General features: G+C 38.0%; 1 long non-coding RNA gene across 1 annotated transcript; it reads left to right on the top strand.

Annotated features, from left to right (window-relative positions):
* The first annotated feature begins 486 nt into the window (after nucleotides 1–486).
* On the top strand, nucleotides 487–15,903 carry LOC142172801 (uncharacterized). The gene is made up of 3 exons (XR_012701772.1): nucleotides 487–770; nucleotides 865–927; nucleotides 15,828–15,903. It is a non-coding gene; the product is annotated as an uncharacterized LOC142172801 (long non-coding RNA).
* The last annotated feature ends 4,184 nt before the right edge of the window (nucleotides 15,904–20,087 follow it).

Raw genomic sequence — 20,087 nt, 5'->3', positions numbered from 1 at the left:
ATATTGCCACCTTTAGTTGGTTAGTTTAGTCATTGTTCTTTTTGGTTTCTTCTGTATTCTCATTAGCAACTTCTTGGCTCTCTCTCTTTCTTTCACTCTCTGCCTCTCTCTCTCAATTAGCAAGTTTTTTATTTTATTTTTATTTTTATTTTTGTTAAGGGAAAAACATGTTTCTGCTAGAAGGAGAGATAGAGTTATTGAACAAGTGCTTAAATATTTAGTGAATATTTTAGGTATTCTTACAAAATAATTAACTATTTGGAACAGAAATGTCCACAAACGAAGATGTTGCATCGCGTCGAACTGAAGAGGACAAGGAACAATGACGACGTGATAGAAATCTACGACGTCGCACTAGATATGCACAAATGTCACCTGAAAGGAAACAATCATTTTTGCTGAAACTGTAAGCTAAGAGAGCTAAATCAAAAAAGCGACGACTTAATCCTCATTCAAGTAATACATTGTCCTTAATGGAAACTGGTACTCAATCTCAAAGACAAAGTGCTCTTACAGTTGGTGATCGTCCGTTAGATTCAGAAGAAGGTAGAAAAGTATATTGTTCTCTAACTTCTCAGAGACATTAGATATACAAACAATGTTGTATGCGCATATATAAGTATATAGCGATGAATACATCGATCCACAATCATTAAAGTGACTTTTTAGTTTCTTTCAATTGTTAGGTCATGCTTCTGAAGCTACAAATATGCAAGTTATTATAGATAAAGGAAATAATATGATTGATTGCATGCCCATCTTTGAAGTAGGTAAGCGTCCAAAAATAGTACTATAAATGTTCCCACTATACAAATTACTTTACTGATTATTTATACATGCGTAAATTAAACACCGCAATGTCAGGATCAACTTCAGGTACATGTAATGCAGGAATTTCTTCAACTCCAGCAGCTACTGCACATAGAGGTATGTATCTATCTGCCAAAAATATAATAATCTCATAGTATCTGTAATGACCCGACCGGTTGTTTTGAGATTTTGTACTTCGCTCACCAGTTCTCGGGCATTACTTGCCCCGTGTGATGTATTATGACTTATATAAATCGTTGGTTTTGGATTTCAGGAAAAATCGGAATGAATTTAGAGGAATGGTTCTCAGTTTGTAGCTTGGAATTGGAAAGGTTTGACCAAGATTTGACTTGCTTATATATGAGCTCGGATCGGAGTTTTTATGATTTGGATAGCTCCACTAGGTGATTTGGGACTTAGGATCATGATCGGAATGCATTTTGGAAGTCTGTGGAAGGTTTAGGCTTGAATTGGCGAAATTGAGATTTCGGCGTTTTCCGGTTGATAGGTGAGATTTTGATATAGAGGTCAGAATGAAATTCCAAGAGTTGTAGTAGTTTCATTATGTCATTTGGTATGTATGTGTAAAATTTCAGGTCATTCGGACGTGGTTTGGTTGGGTTTTTGATCAAAAGCGTATTTCGGAAGATTTTAGAAAACTTGGGCTTGAATTCAATGCGATTTGGTAGATTTGATGTTGTTTGAGGTGTTTTTATGATTTGAACAAGTTTGAATAAGGTTTTAGGATTTGTTGGTGCCATTGGTTGAGGTCTCGGGGGCCTCGGGTGAGTTTCGGGTGGTCAATCGGACCATTTTGTGCCTTAAAAGATAGTAGAAAATTGCAGGTTTGGCTTCAGTTCTGTTGCAGGTATTTCCCCTTCGCGATCACATGAGGAGGCTCGCGATCGCGTAGAGTTATTTTGGGGGCATCCAGTTGTTCTTCGCGTTCACGTAGATAGGGTCGCGATCGCGTAGGTTTATGTCGCTGTGAATCGCGGTCGCGTGGTATCATTCGCGATCGCGTAGTTGGAAGATTCTGAGCATCGCGTTCGCGTGAGGGTATACGCGATCACGTAGACTAAATTATGGGTTGTGCTTCGTGATCACGATGGGTTTTCCACGATCGCGATTAAGTAAAAATGAGAGCTGGGTAGAATGTTTTAAAAGCTCATTTCCGCGAATTTGAGGCTAAGTTCCTCTATTGTTGGTCCATTTTGAAGCTTTTGGAAGAGGATTGAAGAGGGATTCAAGGGGAATCACCTGGAGGTAAGATTCTTGGACTAAAAACTCGATTATATTGTGAATTCCACCTAGAAAATCATGAAAGCTAAGCCTAAAATTGAAGAACTGGGGCTTGAGAAATTGGACTTTTGATTTGGGATTTGAAGGACCATTTGGGGTCAGGTTTGAGAACTTTGATATGTATGAACTCGTGGGGAGATAAAGAATCTAATGATGTGAAAATTTTTGAGTTTCGAGAAGTGGGCCTGGGGCTCGAGTTTTGATAATTTCGGGATTTTTGGTATTTTCCGATTATTTTTGCTTGGGCTTTGTTCCCTTAGCATATTGTGATGTATTCGTTATGATTTTGGATAGATTCGACGCGTGTGGAGGCCGATTTGAGGGGCAAAGGCATCGCGAGCTAGAGATTTAGCCGGTTCGAGGTGAGTAATGGTTGTAAATAATGTTCTGAGGGTTTGAAACCTCGGATTGCACATCGTAGTGCTATATTGAGGTGAGGCACATGCTTGATAATGCGCATGGGGTTGTGTACTATTGGGGATTATGACTTGGTCTATCCCAACTAATGATTTTACCGCGTATTTGATTGAAAACTAATTGCTATCATCATTATTTGGGTTGAATGCCATATTTGGGCATAGTGCCAGCTATTTGAACCCTTCGGGTATCGTTGTTGATATTTCCTCACTGTTTGATTTTATACTTGAACTTAGTCATGTTATTTTTTACTGTTTTCAAAACTCAGCCAAGTTTACTTGCTTTAACACCGAAAATGATATTTCAAATAATATTTTGGGCTGAACATCATGTTTTACTATTGTCCGAGTGGCTTATGTGATTTTTGACTGAGCAAGGCCGAGGGCCTGTGTTTTGAGGATATCTTTTGGGTCGGGCTACACGCCGCAGCAGTGATACACTGATCTGATTATGAGGCCAAGGGCCTTAGATATGTACACCACGAGGTGGCTTGTTGATATAGATATGAGGCCGAGAGCCTGTTATGATGCCACGAGGTGGCTTGATATTGCACTTGGGCCGTAAGGGGCCCCTCCCGGAGTCTGCACACCCCTAGTGAGCACGGGTACCCATTGTGATGTGAGATATAGCCCGATGGGCTGGTATTGTTCTGAGATATTGCCCGAGGGGCGGATTTGTTGACATTGTGCCCGAGGGGCAAACCTTTATGTATTTATCTTTCTTATTTGTCTGTCATTTACCTGTTTATTTTGCATTCATTTACGCAGCTGTTGAGAAAGTCATTTTCAAAGAAGTTTAAACTGAGCTAAGATGTTTAAAGAGATTTTACAGCTTCACTGCTTTCATACTGGTTTTGAACTGCTTCTATACAGCATCCTGATATGCTTTACGTGATTTCTTAACATTCAGACTTTAGTTATGATTATTACTCACTGAGTTGGAGTACTCACTTTACTCCCTGCACTTGCGTGCAGATTCAGGTATTTCTACACCTGGTAGCGGGTTTTGGCTGATCGGAGGCAGAGTCATTGAAGCTTAGCAAGGTAGCAATCGGCGTTCGCGACATTGCTTTTCTCCCTCTTTACTTCATTAGTCTGTGTTTTGTACACTTCAGGATTTCAGTTGTATTTATACCCTAGTAGGTGCTCGTGACTTGTGACACCCTGGTTAGGGCTGTGTTGGGTTGTATTTCCGCTACTTATTATCGTTAAATCATGTATAGACTGCTTTTATATTATTTTACTATTTTAAAAAGTGAAATGAGTTTAATTTCCTGGCCTTGTCTTCATGAGAGGCGCCATCACGACCGGGTTCGGGGTTAGGGTCGTGACAAGTTGGTATCAGAGCCTAGGTTACATAGGTCTCACGAGTCATGAGCAGGTTTAGTAGAGTCTTGCGGATCGGTACAGAGACGTCTGTATTTATCCTCGAGAGGCTGCAGAACCATTAGGGAAAACTCCACATTCTTGAATTCTGGTCGTGCGTTCTTTGATTCAGCTTGAAATGTAACTCTTTGAATTCCCTCCATGTGTTCGTATACGCACATGAGCGCTCAGTATTAGATGTGCATTGATGGCTTGAGATTCCCTCATCGAGGGGTGATATGTGATCTCTGTGAGTTGATGTTGGGCTAGTCTGGAGGACTTGAGTCTTGATTTTGCCTATAGCTTGAGCACCAAGGTGCTGATTGTGTGAGCAAGTGTTTTTGAACTTATATGTTCGGTATCGTCCCTATTAGTGGGAGTGATTGCTGGATAACTATGTGATGAATATGTTAGTACAATGAGATATATCCATATTATTTGGAAGCGACGAGAAGGGTCTGCTGGAGGATAGAAGAACTATTAGGTGCTTGAATTCCATCTTGATTCAAGGTATAGCCCCGAGTTATAGGCGTGTGAAGAATCTTTTCATGTTTCCCAGTTGTGAGTGAAGTAAATTTCATGTTGCGGTATAAGTTCAGACTTAGGAAGACTAAGTGACTGCGTAGAATTTATGATGGTGGAAGGTATATAGGCATGTTAGTTGGAGGCAAAGCAGGTGGGTTATCTCCTGCGGAGTGTTCTGAGGTCGTGTGATCCTTATGTTGTCTATTAGAAGATCTCATTTACAAGTGAAGTATATGTGTTGAAATTTAAATTTGTATTGCTTAAGAGAGTGGGCTTAACTGTTGCGAGAGTGAATGCAAGATTTGCAGAAGAGTTAAAATTCTAGATGATCTGTGTTTTCACAAGCTTATAAAGGATTTGAGTTTAATCTCACTATGGTATTATGACATCAATAGAGTATAAGTGTTATGAGTTATTGAGTGTATTTTGATCTATGGCTTCAAGCCAGGTGGGGGAGTCTGTTGTTGATTAGTTGATTGCATGGCTAGGTGCTATGTCGGTTCTAGTTTGAGTCGTTTGAGTGAATAAATTATGGCCCGCGGAGATTGAGATCGAGGATGGTTCGAGTAAAGGAATACTTTTAACAAAGGTTATATTATGCTTCATAGGGTAAGAAAATCACGGAAGGTCTGGAGTTGTTGTTAGTAAAGGATGATCGGTGCATGAAGCAGGAAGCGACTTGGTTGTATTGGGATGAGGTTGCATTCTGCAGTGTCTGAAGTGCTAATGAGGCATAGGTTGTTCGGTCCTTTTGATCGGGCTAATTGTGGTTTGAGTAGAGTGGATGACTTGCGAGAATGGTTCCAATGTGTTCAAAATTCTACATGTAACAATTGGGTATTTTAAAATTGTATATGTGGCTAGAGACTGAGTTTCATTGGAAGATGTCAGGACTTGTGGTATTTTCTATACTAATTATGGAATTCTATGTATCAGAATCAGGAAGGTAAAGGTAACGGATCTAGATTCGCAGGAAGTTTCCTCATAGTAAAGTATTTTGAATGTGGTGCCTTTGGGAATAGTTAAGAGAGTATTCAGTGGCTTATAGGTCTCAGATGATGTGGCTTTATGCTTGGGTCCCGTGTGGTAAGTTTGGGGTTGAGGAATTGTGATGTTATAGCAAGAAGGAGTATCAAGTTGAAGGTAAATCAGAAGGAAACTCGGATAGATGGGATAGCTTGGTAGCAGGACGGATCGGTACGGTAAGGGCATGATTAATTCCTTGGGTGTTTACAAGGTAATGAGTTTCTACGGATATTTCACGGCAATGCTCTTGGGTTTAGTGGCCTGCGTAGGTTGCTTGAGTTAGGAAGATTCAGTCCTAGAGGACTTGTTTGTGCAAAGGGGAGTCGGAGAGTTCTTGATGGTTTCTGCCTCGGTTGGAGATGTATATTTTCTGCGGGCATGAGGAGCATGGGATGTATAAAGACTTTCTTCTAGATGGGATCAAAGAAAAGTTCTTGACTAGTTGAGTGCGTAGATGGTTGTGGTTTGGAAGGAAGGTGAAGTTCTCATAGTTATCCTAGAATGGTATGGGTTATGCGGTATGTTGTAAATGATTGAGATTTGCGAGTGTAAGGTTACGATTCAGTTCTGAAAGGAAGGTTATAAAATTCTTAGGCAGCACGGGCAGTTTCAGATGATTAGAGAAATAACCTTCAGGTGATTAAGGAAATGGTATTGCTAATTGGAGTGATTTGACGAGGGTATATATTTCAGAAAAGGCAATGAGATTAAGTTGATGGTACTTCGGTAATATTGCGGCACTTTCTTGCTAGATCGACTGCGGATATTCGAGTTTGTTTGGTAGCATAGAGGAAAATTATATTATCTCTCGTGGAATGATTGGGTATTTAAGGTGTGGTATGTATTCGAACGGCGGAATTAGGATCAGGTATTTTGATTCATGTGCCATATGGATTTGGAGACGGGAAGTTCTCATATTCAGGCTATGTTGTGGTTGTGAGTCGTGGGTATCAGCACTGTTTAGTGACTATCGAGGTTTCAAGACCCGAGCGGATCTTTTGTGCATGGTATGTTTTTGATTTTGGGCGTGATATTGGGTTCAGACTGGTTGCCTCCATGTTGTGTCATTCTGGACTATTCGCTAAGGCGGAGCTGTTGGATATGCTGGAATTACCACGGATTGAATGACACGTTCGATGGATTATGTCCTAGTGGAGTGGTTTTATATTTCGAAGACCCAGTGGATGACTGGGAAGGATTGTCTTTCTTATATGGGCTTTTGTAACAGATGTCTGTGTAGAGGCTTCTACCATTGATTCAATTTCGGTGGTGAGGGACTTTTCGGATGTGTTTCTTATGGCCGGGCATGTCGCCAGGCAAGGTTGTTGATTTCGGTATTGATTTGATGCCGGACACCGTATCGTATAGCACCGGCAGAGTTAAGGAGTTGAAAGAGCAGCTTCAGGATTTCCTTGATAAGGGGTCCGTTGACAGGACAATGTAGATATGTGTTCTAACTTGAGTCGGCTTGGTTAGCTCCGAGTTGTAATGTTGAGGGATGTGTAGATTCGATTGTTATTGAGCTTATTAGTAATCTGGGGAGATCTATGAGCTACCTTTCTGTGTTGCGAGGTGTTATGATTTGTTGATTACAGACACATATGGTGCAGTTCTATTGAAGTTTCATAGTGGAAGTCGAGCGGGAAGAGTGATTGGGTGTTGCTCGGTGAATGGCCTATTGGTTATGTCTTTTCGGGTTTGAGGTTTTATGTATTTGCTTTACCGTGGTTATGATGATTTACTTTGGTTTTAGACATCAATTGCGCGTGGTCGTCAATTTCGAGCAGAGTGACTTGAGGTGTTTCATGTGGAGCAGTGTTTGGATAGGATCGTGCGTTGCAGTGAAGTTATGTGGAGGTATGACCTTGCGGGTTAGATTTATGTGTCCTGTTTCTATGGTGTGAGTCAGGTTCTCAGCCTTGTGTTGTGGTGGCACTGGTGAGCTTGAGGTACAGCTCTTTCATTGAGCCAGTTTCATGATGTGAGTATGTTCGGATTATTGGTTATTGGTGCGCGGACTGCGCAAGTTGTGTCTTTAGTCTGTATTGATGGGTCATGTCACCAGAGTAATGGTGTTGGATTAGATGAGATCGTTGGGGTCTTTAACGAATACAAACGGATTCTATTTCAGCATGTTTGAAGGATAATATCAAGGTTCGGCTCAGAAATTTGCTATGGCCCTTGCCAATGGGGAAGTGACCTTACGAATGGTTGATCTGAGAAATGATTATGATTTATTGTGTGTTTCATTTATCATTGGCAGTATATGGAAGTGTTGGAATGAGACTTTAGTTGATAAGAGGTTTTCTATCGGTATTCGGTTGTTATATGCAGCTGCTGTGATTAGAAGTTATCGCTGCTAGTGTTTGAGTTATGTGGTATATCATGTGATTGCACCCGAGAGAGCAGATATGGATTGTTATGGCTTGTTTGGACTTATTCACAGTATAAATGTGAGATTCTGATCATATTGAGGACATTAGAAGCAGAAATGTGGTTCTACGGTTTATGGACTAGGATCGATTGTGAAATTTTAGTTATATTGTGTTATCGAACCTATGGGAGATAGGGTGACGTGGGATCACCCCCGGGTATGTGCATGGTGAGGTTATTCAGCGATTAGTTGGCTTTTAGAATAACTCTGGGCACGTTCGAGAACGAACGTATGTTTAAGTGAGGGAGGACGTAACGACCCGACTGGTCATTTTGAGCTTTTGCACTACGCCCACCAGTTCTCGGGCATGACTTGCCCCGTGTGATGTATTATGACTTATGTAAATCGCTGGTTTTGGCTTTTAGGAAAAATCGGAATGAATTTGGAGGAACGGTTCTCAGTTTGTAGCTTGGAATTGGAAAGGTTTGACCAAGATTTGACTTGCTTGTATATGAGCTCGTATCGGAGTTTTTATCATTTGGCTAGCTCCTCTAGGTGATTTGGGACTTAGGAGCATGATCGGAATGTATTTTGGAAGTCCATGGAAGGTTTAGGCTTGAATTGGCGAAATTGAGATTTCGGCTTTTTCCGGTTGATAGGTGAGATTTTGATATAGAGATCGGAGTGAAATTCCGAGAGTTGCAATAGTTTCATTGTGTCATTTGGGATATGTGTGTAAAATTTTAGGTCATTCGGACGTGGTTTGGTTGGGTTTTTGATCAAAAGCGTACTTCGAAAGATTTTAGAAAACTTGGGCTTGAATTCGATGAGATTTGGTAGATTTGATGTTGTTTGAGGTGTTTTGACGATTGGAACAAGTTTGAATAAAGTTTTAGAATGTGTTGGTGCCTTTGGTTGAGGTCCCGAGGGCCTCGGGTGAGTTTCGGGTGGTCAATCGGACCATTTTGTGCCTTAAAAGATAGCAGAAAATTGCAGGTTTGGCTTCAGTTCTGTTGCAGGTATTTCCCCTTCGTGATTGCGTGAGGAGGCTCGCGATCGCGTAGAGTTATTTCTGGGGGCATCCAGTTGTTCTTCGCGTTTGTGTAGATAGGGCCGCGATCGCGTAGGTTTATGTCGCTGTGAATCGCGGTCGCGTGGTATCATTCGCGATCGCGTAGTTGGAAGATTTTGAGCATTGCGTTCACGTGAGGGTATACGCGAACGTGTAGAGTAAATTATGGGTTGTGCTTCGCGATCGCGATGGGTTTTCCGCGATCGCGATTAAGTAAAAATGAGAGCTGGGCAGAATGTTTTAAAAGCTCATTTCCGCGAATTTGAGGCTAAGTTCCTCTATTGTTGGTCGATTTTGAAGCTTTTGGAAGAGGATTGAAGAGGGATTCAAGGGGAATCACCTAGAGGTAAGATTCTTGGACTAAAAGCTCGATTATATTGTGAATTCCACCTAGAAAATCATGAAAGCTAAGCCTAAAATTGAAGAACTAGGGCTTGAGAAATTGGACTTTTAATTTGGGATTTGAAGGACCATTTGGGGTCGGGTTTGAGTACTTTTGATATGTATGAACTCATGGGGAGATAAGGAATCTAATGATGTGAAAATTTCTGAGTCTCGAGAAGTGGGCTTGGGGCTCGGGTTTTGCTAATTTCGGGATTTTTGGTATTTTTCAATTGTTTTCGCTTGGGCTTTGTTCCCTTAGCATATTGTGACATATTCATTCTGATTTTGGATAGATTCGAAGTGCGTGGAGGTTGATTTGAGGGGCAAAAGCGTCGCAAGCTAGAGATTTAGCCGGTTCGAGGTGAGTAATGGTTGTAAATGATGTTCTGAGAGTTTGAAACCCCGGATTGCACATCATAGTGCTATATTGAGGTGAGGTACATGTTTGACGATGAGCGTGGGGTCGTGTGCTATTGAGGATTGTGACTTGGTCCGTCCCGACTAATGATTTTACCGCGTATTTGATTGAAAACTAATTGCTATCATCATTATTTGGGCTGAATGCCATATTTGGGCCTAGTGCCAAATATTTGAACCTTTCGGGGATCGTTGTTGATATTTCCTCACTGTTTGATTTTATACTTTAACTCAGTCATGTTATTTTTCACTATTTTCAAAACTCAGCCAAGTTTACTTGCTTTAACACTAGAAATTATATTTAAAATAATATTTTGGGCTGAGCATCATGTTTTACTGTTGCCCAAGTGGCTTATATGATTTTTGACTGAGTAAGGCCGAGGGCCTGTGTTGTGAGGATATCTTTTGGGTCGGGCTGCACGCCGTAGCAGTGATACATTGATCTGATTATGAGGCCGAGGGCGTGAGATATGTACGCCACGAGATGGCTTGTTGGTATTGATATGAGGCCGAGAGCCTATTATGATGCCACGAGGTGGCTTGATATTGCGCTTGAGCCGTAAGGGGCCCCTCCCGGAGTCTGCATACCCCCATTAAGCGCGGGTACCCATTGTGATATGAGATATAGCCCGAGCAGCTGGTATTGTTCTGAGATATTGCCCGAGGGGCGAACCTTATGTGCTTGTCTTTCCTATTTGCTTGTCATGTATTTGTTTAATTGTGTATTTGTGCCCGAGGGGCGGGTTTCTGTGCTTATCTGCGCTAATTGTTTTGCATTCATTTACGCAACTGTTGAGAAAGTCATTTTCAAAGAAGTTTAAACTGAGCTAAGATGTTTAAAGAGATTTTACAGCTTCATTGCTTTCATACTGGTTTTGAACAGCTTCTATACAGCATCCTGATATGCTTTACGTGATTTCTTACCATTCAGACTTTAGTTATGATTATTACTCACTGAGTTGGAGTACTCACTTTACTCCCTGCACCTTGTGTGTAGATTCAGGTATTTCTACACCCGGTAGCAGGTTTTGGCTGATCGGAGACAGAGTCATCGGAGCTTAGCAAGGTAGCCGCCAACATTCGCGACATTGCTTTTCTCCCTCTTTACTTCATTAGTTTGTGTTTTGTACACTTCAGGCTTTCAGTTGTATTTATACCCTAGTAGATGCTCGTGACTTGTGACACCCCGGTTAGGGTTGTGTCGGGTTGTATTTCCGCTACTTATTATCGTTAAATCATGTATACACTGCTTTTATATTGTTTAACTATTTTAAAAAGTGAAATGGGCTTAATTGGTTGGCCTTGTCTTCACGAGAGGCGTCATCATGACCGGGTTCGGGGTTAGGGTCGTGACAGTATCGCATTACTGTCTCTTTCTATAACATTGTCATAATTTATCATGTACAGGTAAAACAAATTTAGAAGTCGAATTACAGAATGATGACTTGTTGTTAAAAAATTACGTACATTTAAAAGAAGTTCTGGATTATAAATTTTGTGGAGCAAAAAGGTTCCAATATGAACCACCAAAATTCTGTTGTGGTAGCGGATCAATAAAATTGACTTCTCATCAAATGCCTGTAGAGTTGCAGAATTTATATTTAGGCAACACTACAGAATCTAAACATTTTCATACTTATAGTAGAACGTATAATAATATGTTTGCATTCACCTCCCTTGGTGTTAATTATGATAGAGTATTAGCAAAGAGAAATCGTGGTATATATACATTTAAATGTATCACTTTATTAACGATTTAATTCCTTTCGGAAAAAGAGCAAAAAATTTACAATTGTACTTTTATGATAACGAAAATGAGATAAGGAATCGAATGAGCTTACCAGACAAGTTTAATGTAGTAGTTGTCAAGAAACTGATGAAAATACTAAAGGTTAATCCATATTCTACTTTTCTAAAGTCATTAACAGATATTCCAAAATTATCTGACTTCTATATTGCACTTAAATCTGATTCTGGTTTAGACCAAAGAACATACAACTTACCTACTTCATCCGAAGTTGGGGCAATATGGATAGAAGAACAAACAAACAACGGAATTTTCACTCCGCATATTTGAATATACACTCATAGTAATAAAAGTCAGTTGGTAAATTATTATTATGGATGCTATGACCCATTACAATATCCATTGTTATTCTCATATGGTCAAAATGGATGGCATTGTGGTATTAAAAAAATTAAGAAAACATATAGTCATTCAAATCACCAAATTTACTGCGAATGTGAACAACTGCCAAGTATATTGAACATGACTTCAATTGATGGGCTACTTGATATGGAATCTGAAGTTTTATCAAAAGGTAAAAGGAAAAGAGAAACGGTTTCTTGCCGTGAATATTATTGTTACAAGATTCAAATAAGAGAGAATGAACCAAATGAAACTTTACATTCTGGAAGGGTATTTCAACAATACATTGTTGACCAATGCATAAAACTTGAGACTCAAAGACTAGATTTATTTTCCTTTAACCAAGATTTATTCAGAACTGCAGTACTACAAGGGATTCTTGATTTGTTAAGACAGGGAGAAAGAGATGCCTCAAATATTGGAAAAACAATATTCTTCCTATTAGTTTTATTAGAGGCCCAAGAGATATGTGTAGATGATATATGTATGCTATTACATTGGTACACCGTTATGGAAAACCCGACATATTCTTGACAATGACATGCAATCCTTCTTGGCTTGAAATTAAAAAATATTAACATCTGAAGAAGTTCAAAATAGGCCTGATCTAATCAGCCGAGTATTTAGAGCAAAAGTAGAGGAACTTAAAACAGATATATTAAAAAATATTTTTGGAAAGGTTGCAACTTCCACATGCTCATTTCCTTATTATAGTTGCAGATAGATATAAACTATTAATACTAGAGGCTTATGATAAATTTGTCTGTGCTGAATTGCCTGATCGCAATTTAGATTCCTCTTTATATTCACTTGTGACTAAACATATGATTCATGGATCTTGTGGCTATTTAAATCCTTCCAATTCTTGCATGAAAAAAGATCATTATAAGTTTAAATATCATAAAGAACTTGCAGAACATACAACGAAAGAAAAAAATTCATATCTTATATGTAGAAGACGACAAATAGAGATACCTGTAGAAGTTAGAGGACATAATATTGATAATTCTTGGATTGTTCCTTTACAATCCATTTTTACTTAAGAAATTCAATTGCCATATTAATGTTGAAATATGTTCTGACATTAAAGTTGTCAAATATCTTTATAAATACATCTATAAAGGTCATGACAAAATTGCATTTTTTGTGCATGGTGATAATACAAATGTACATATAGATGAAATAAAAGAATATCAATCAGCTAGATGGGTCTCTCCACCAGAGGCAACATGGCATCTATTTGCTTTTCCTATAAGTGAAATGACTCCAAGTGTGATGCAACTTCAGTTACACCTTGAGGGAAAACAATTTGTATCCTTTAAAACTACCCAAAATATATATCAAATTGTAAATAATCCAATGACAAGGAGGACAATGTTAACAGAATTTTTTGTAATGAACAGTACCAATAAAGACGCTAAATCTCTAAATTTATTATATAAAGAGTTCCCAAAGTATTTTGTATGGTCACCAACTGACAAAATGTGGTCACATCGACAACGAGGTACTGCTATTGGAAGAATTGTAACGTGTCATCCAACCGAAGGAGAAAGATATTATCTAAGGCTACTTTTAATGAATGTAAGAGGACCTAAATCATATGCAGACCTTTGCAACCTCAATGGAAAATGTTGCGATTCATTTAGGGAAGCTGCAGAAAAGCGAGGCTTATTCCATTGTGATAACAATTTAATTGACTGTATGTCTGAAGCTGTGAATTATCAAATGCCTTATAGTTTAAGACACTTATTTGCTACATTATTAGTTTACTGTAATCCTGCAAATCCAAGAGAACTATGGGAAAAATTTGAAGAACCTATGTCTCAAGATTTCAAGAGAATTCCAAATTTGGGAACAAAAAAGATTCGACATTTAGTTTTGAATCATATTAATGAAGTCTTACATTCAATGGGACACAATATATACGAATTCAAATTTACTTTTGAAATTATTGTACTTCCTTTACCAGCTAACGAGGCAAAAGATGTTCAGTTTGAGAGAAATATAATAGTAAGTGAAGAAGATTTACTCTTAAAAAAGAAATTAAACTTTGAACAAAGAAGAGCATATAATATTATTCTTCATAGAGTATATTCTGATAAACCAGGAGCATTTTTCATTTATAGTCCCGGAGGAACGGGAAAAACATTCTTATATCGAGCTTTGTTAGCTAATATAAGATCAAAAGGTTTTATAGCTTTAGCAACTGCAAGTTCTGGTGTTGCAGCTTCAATTCTACCTGGAGGACGAACTGCTCATTCACGCTTCAAAATTCCTATAGACATTGATGAGAATTCTACATGTAATATTAGTAAACAAACAACATTAGAAACTCTAATTCAAGATTCAAAGTTAATTGTTTGGGATGAAGTTTCAATGGCAAAAAAGAAAATGATTGAAGCTTTCAATACTCTTTTAAAAGATCTCATGAATACGAATATACTCTTTGGTGGTAAAATTGTAGTTTTTGGTGGAGACTTTCGGCAAACACTTCCCGTTGTTTGTAGTGGGAAAAAAGAAGACTTTATTTGTGAAAGTTTACTATATTCTGATATTTGGAATAATCTTGAAAAGTTATGCTTATCAGAAATATGCGTGCAAAAGAAGATCCTGCTTTTTGTGAGTATTTAATGAGAATTGGAAATGGAAAAGAAGAAACTAACAACTCGAACAAAATTGAAATTCCACATAATTTTATCATTCCTTTTACTACTGAAACACAATCTTTAAATCAATTATTCAATGTTACTTATCTGAATCTACATACATTCTTTTCTAATCCATCTTCTATGACTTCCTGTGTTATCTTAACTACAAAAAATGATTTTGTTGATGAAATAAATGACATGCTTATACATCAACTTCCCAACAATGCTAAAATATATACTACAATTGATAAAACTACAGAACCAAGCGACCACTGACAATTTTAAGATTTTCTGCACATATTAAATCCTCCTAATTTGCCACCTTACAAATTAACTTTAAAAAAATTGTCCCGTTATATTATTGCGAAATTTAAATCCTTGTGAAGGATTATGTAATGGTACAAGGTTAATATATCACGACTTTAAGTCACATATAATAAGTGCTACTATTGCAAGTGGTGATTTCAAAAATATACATGTATTCATTCCGAAAATACCACTCTTAATATCACAAGATGAAAAGTTACCCGTTGCTTTCAAAAGAACACAATTTCCACTTCGATTATGTTTTGCTATGACAATTAACAAAGCTCAAGGTCAGACATTAGATTTTGTTGGAATTTATTTACATGAACCAGTATTTTCTCATGGTCAACTCTATGTTGCTTTATCTAGAGCAAAGAGTTCAAAAAATATAAAGATACTGATACGCCCACCAACGGCAGAGGATAAAGATGATCATTCTACCTACAATATAGTTTATGAGGAAGTCATTCGAAAAGCATTCCCTTAAATTAATTATATTTATGTCAATGATGATTCATTACTTCTCCTTCCAACCTGTATAAATAGGCCATTGTTACACTCGGGGAATTGCGCTTACAAGTAACTACTACATGAACAACTGATTGCTATTCGTAAATCATATGTGGTACACTATTAGGTCTGTGATATTTGAGATTTCAAATAAAGTTCGACTCATCCATCTTTTTGGATCCTTATTACCAATTCACACTCGCTCTTTCATAAGGTAAACTCTACTAACTGAGTTAAGGTAACAACATGTATCAGTATCAATTGCTTTCTTCATGTTTCTGCATTTCTTTACTTACCGTTATTCTCATATTATCTTTGTTTTTCTTTTTTTCATCAGTTTTATTCTCTTCTAGCTAGATCAGTTTCTCTATTCATTGGTCTTCTCTATTGCGTTTATGATGATCCAGCAAGTATCTCATTTTGCTTGTCGTGTTTAATAAATTAATCCTCTGAGTTTTTATACTTTTCTTTTTTCGATTTGCTTGATCTGCTATTCCATGTTTGTGTCGTTGTGTACATGCAGAACATTTATGGATTCACTCTCAAAACACACATGCATCCTGATCAGCGAGATACAACCAGAAATCATGTAAAGGGAAAAAAGAGGAAATTTCTGAGTTCTTAGTTTTCGTTTATTCTTTCTTGGTAAGAATGTAAACCTTTATTCTATTATATAGAATCTTCATTTGCCTATGAAATTCTAATTTGTGCTGCTTTATTTTCCTTTTCAATTTAATCTGTAAGATTTTGAATATTCTTTTCCCTCTTAATATTTTATTTTAATAGGAAAGAATTCTCCATTTAGAAAAGAAAAACTGAATGACATCCAATCTAGGGAGCTGAGATTGGAGTCATTGGATAAATCAAACATCGCTATGTATTAAAAAAATTGTCAGTTGTTCATTGAATGGAGAAAACTTAAGCTCAATTTTCATTAGTTGGGAGATAGCTTTTTTTTGTGTGGGTACAAACTTAATGACGAACCAACAAAAGATATCAATGTGAGCTTACCAAAACTAATACATCTGGTTATCTGTTAAAAGGCTTCTATGAAATTTTATTCACAAAGGTGCACAAAGTACAAGGACATACAAGCTTGATTCTTAAATAAACTTGCGATTTATTGGGAAAAACTAAGATTGCAGCTTCTAAATGTAGCTTCCAACCATATAAATTAACCAAAGTTGCTAAAAATTATTAACACTAACTTTCCAGGGAAAAAACTTTTGAAGCCACCAGAAACCTAATGTAATAAGTGGCTCTTAAAAGTTCTCTCTTTCTCTCTCTCTCTCTCTCTCTCTCTCACACACACACACACTTTTTTTAGCTGAAAGAAACATAGCAAAGAAGTCTTACTTTGTGAGTCCGCTTTCCCACTAAACAGCTAAAACACATGCATGTCTCCTACCTTGACAGGTCAAGTTTAGTTGTCTCTCAACTTTATTCCAAACAAAGATATATCTATTTTTCTTTAGCAACATATAGATAAATGAAGGATTCATATATGCACTCATAAAAATGAGGGTCAATTGAGTTATATTCCTCTCTTAAACTCGCTGCTCTTATATTTTGTCGCAGATTAAAGATGCAGCTACCTGCTTTGGCTAATTTGTGTGACCATAAAGAAAAAGAAAACGTAAAGTGAGTTTTCTTTCTTCTTTTTTGGGTGAACTGCTCTCTGTTACAAAATAGGTTCCTCTTTTTGTAGATTCTAAGAGAATTGTGAGATGCTTGTGGGTTTCTATTTTGTGATCTATCGAAGGTGGTAAAAGATATTGAAATTCTTGATGCAAAATAGGTATTTTCTATTTTTTGGATGTAAATGACTAAATGTAGAGAATCCTGGCTTATAAATGAAATAAAGCTGAGTATTTCTCTTTTTATTTTGAGTTATAACATTTGCATACTACGAATTTGAATCTCGACTGATTGTAGTAGGTCTTCAGTTTTTCCTTCTCTATCTCGGCGCATATGTTTCTGTATCTTCTAAACATTTAAATACTAAACATTTGAATACTGACTTTTTGAGTTTTCAGTTACTGGAGAACTTTATCTACCTGGAAATTTAAATGTTTTCGTTGTAAGAAGATTTTGGGGCGTAGCTGGGCAGTGGACTTCACCAATAATTCTGCTTCTCCTTCCTCCTGTCATATCCCTGATCAGGTATTCTTTCCTTTTCTCAAAATTATAAATTAAAGATAAAGACCGAATCTAGAATTTAGGAGTTAATAGGTTGTGGATCTGCCTTTAGTATTAAATATAAAGTTACTTGATTAATATTACGTTAATGCGTTCTTATTTTAACTAATAAATATGTGGTGCAGCCTGGTGACAAGAGAGACTCTTAAGTTTTCAAGTTTTCAAACAGAGGGCTTCCAACATTGTCTTTAGTGAATGAAGAATTATTTAAGGCTACTTCGAAGTAAAACATGAAATTGCAGGTTGTAGAATGACAAACTAAGAACCTCTCTTCGTGTATCATGTATCGATGAGGTGAAGAATGACCACATGCATGAAAAATCTCGGTAGGTATAGTATACAGTGTTGCCTTTTGTATTGTCCAGTGTCGGTAAACACAGTCAATAATTTCGACCAATTCGTCAATTTTCTTTAATCTGTCTTCAAGATACTCTTTTTCCTCTATGTTTTCCAAACTAAATATTTTCTTAACACTTTTGTTTGCATTGGTCATGATATCGATAGAATTATTTGAAATCTTTCAGAGCAGACAGATCTTTGTGTTGGGCCCGTACATTAGCACGGGCAACCATGTGTGTGTGTATATATATATATATATATATATATATATATATATATATATATATATATATATATATATATATATATATATATGAAGTCTGTATTTTTTTTTGTGATTTGCGGACAAAACAACGCATCTATGCTCCCGCATTTGTGAGCAAAAATCCCGCATCTGTGGCTCGACTAACCAGACCAGGAATGCACCTATGCAGAGGCAATCACAACTTCGACCCTGCAGAAGCGAATGACCACCTGAAGCCTCAATCACGCACCTATGATCCTTTTCCCCAGATGTGCACCAGCACCTGTGGTCCTTCACCCACAGAAGCGGAACACCTGAACATGCCAAAATCTCGCAGAAGCGACCAAAATCTCGCAGAAGCAGAACCGCACCTGCGCTCGCACTTGCGCATTTGCAGAATGCCATAACTATGCCTGTCAAAGAACATGGAAATCATCTGAGACTTAATCGAAACACACCAGAGGCTCCCGAGACCCTATCTAATAACATCAACCAGTCCTAAAACATAATGGGGACCTGTTCGAGGCCTTAAATCATACCAAAAAAATCAAAACTACGAATCGCACCCCAATTCAAGCCTAACAAACTATTGAACTTTCTACTTCCAAACTCACTCCGAATCATATCAATTCAACTCGGTTGACCTCAAATTTTGCATGCAAGTCCTAAATGACACAACAGAGCTATAACAACTCCCGGAATCACAATCCGGACCCAATATCAACAAAGTCTACTTCCGGTCAAATCTCTCAACCTTCTAAACCTTCAACTTTCCAACTTTCGCCAAAAAGCATCAAATAAACATACGGACCTCCAAATCCAAATCTCATACGCCTAAGTCAAAATTCACCATACAAAGCTATTGGAATCATCAAAATACCATTCCGGAGTCATCTACACAAAGTTAAACTCTGGTCAATTCTTATCATTTAAGCTTCTAAAACAAGAATCATTCTTTCGAATCCCAAATCGCCCAAAAACTAAAATCGGCCATACACACAAGTCATAATACATAATATGAAGCTTCTCAAGACCTTAAACCACCGAACGGAACGCTAATGCTCAATACGACCGGTCAGGTCATTATATTCCGCCCCTCTTAAACAGACATTTGTCCTTGAACGTGCTAAGAAACGTTTCGAAGTTATCAAATCACTGAATGAACTCACCATACACATATTCATGGGAGATCCCACGCTACCCAAATCCACATAAGCCCAATAACACCATCTCAACTGAAGATTATTCCTTCCACCCTTATCGATAGGCCTTAGAACAAAATTTCAACATTTGATCATCCCCCAAAAATCTGATTCCCACACATAACGGGTTGTACCGGCATAACACCCAGAACTTGACCGACATGAGCCCGTTGCTCTGGAGTATGAGCGGCGGGAGTTGAGCTCCTCCCTAGTCTGTGAAGTAGCTGGTGCAATTGGATCAATCCCACTTGAGCCAATGTACCAACCATGCTCAGGAACTACGCTAAAGTCTCTTGAAGTGTAGGGGTAGCATCAGGCGCCTGTTCCCCAACCAGAGCTACTGGTGGTTTATCAGCTGCTATTCTGTTAGGTGCTCTAGCTGCGGTAAATGCCCCTCCTTTACCTCTACCTCGGTGCCAACCTCTCCCAGCTCTAGAAAGAAGCGTGGATGTCTACTTAGCTGATCTGGTAGTGCGTGTCCTTACCATCTATGAGAGAATAAAAATACAAAGGCTCAAACTCCAAAATCAACAATTCTACATGATAGGGATGAAAGAAGTGGAACTTTTCATAATAATTTCGTAGCCTCTTGAAGATAAGTACAAACGTCTCTGTACTGATCCACAAGACTCTACTAAACTTGCTCGTGACTAGTAGAATCTATGAACCTAGAGCTCTGATACCAACTTGTTATGACCTAAAATCCCGCCTTAGGCATCCTGATGGCACCTAGTCTCTAAGAGTAGATGAGCCGGTTACATACAAAAGTTAACTAGTTAAGCATGATATATTAAAGCAG

The sequence above is a fragment of the Nicotiana tabacum genome, chromosome 18 (genome assembly GCF_000715075.1).
Source record: "Nicotiana tabacum cultivar K326 chromosome 18, ASM71507v2, whole genome shotgun sequence".
Classification (NCBI taxonomy): Eukaryota; Viridiplantae; Streptophyta; class Magnoliopsida; order Solanales; family Solanaceae; genus Nicotiana; species Nicotiana tabacum.
The sequence above is the reverse complement of the archived record's forward strand: the minus strand, read 5'-3'. Positions and strand labels throughout refer to the sequence as shown.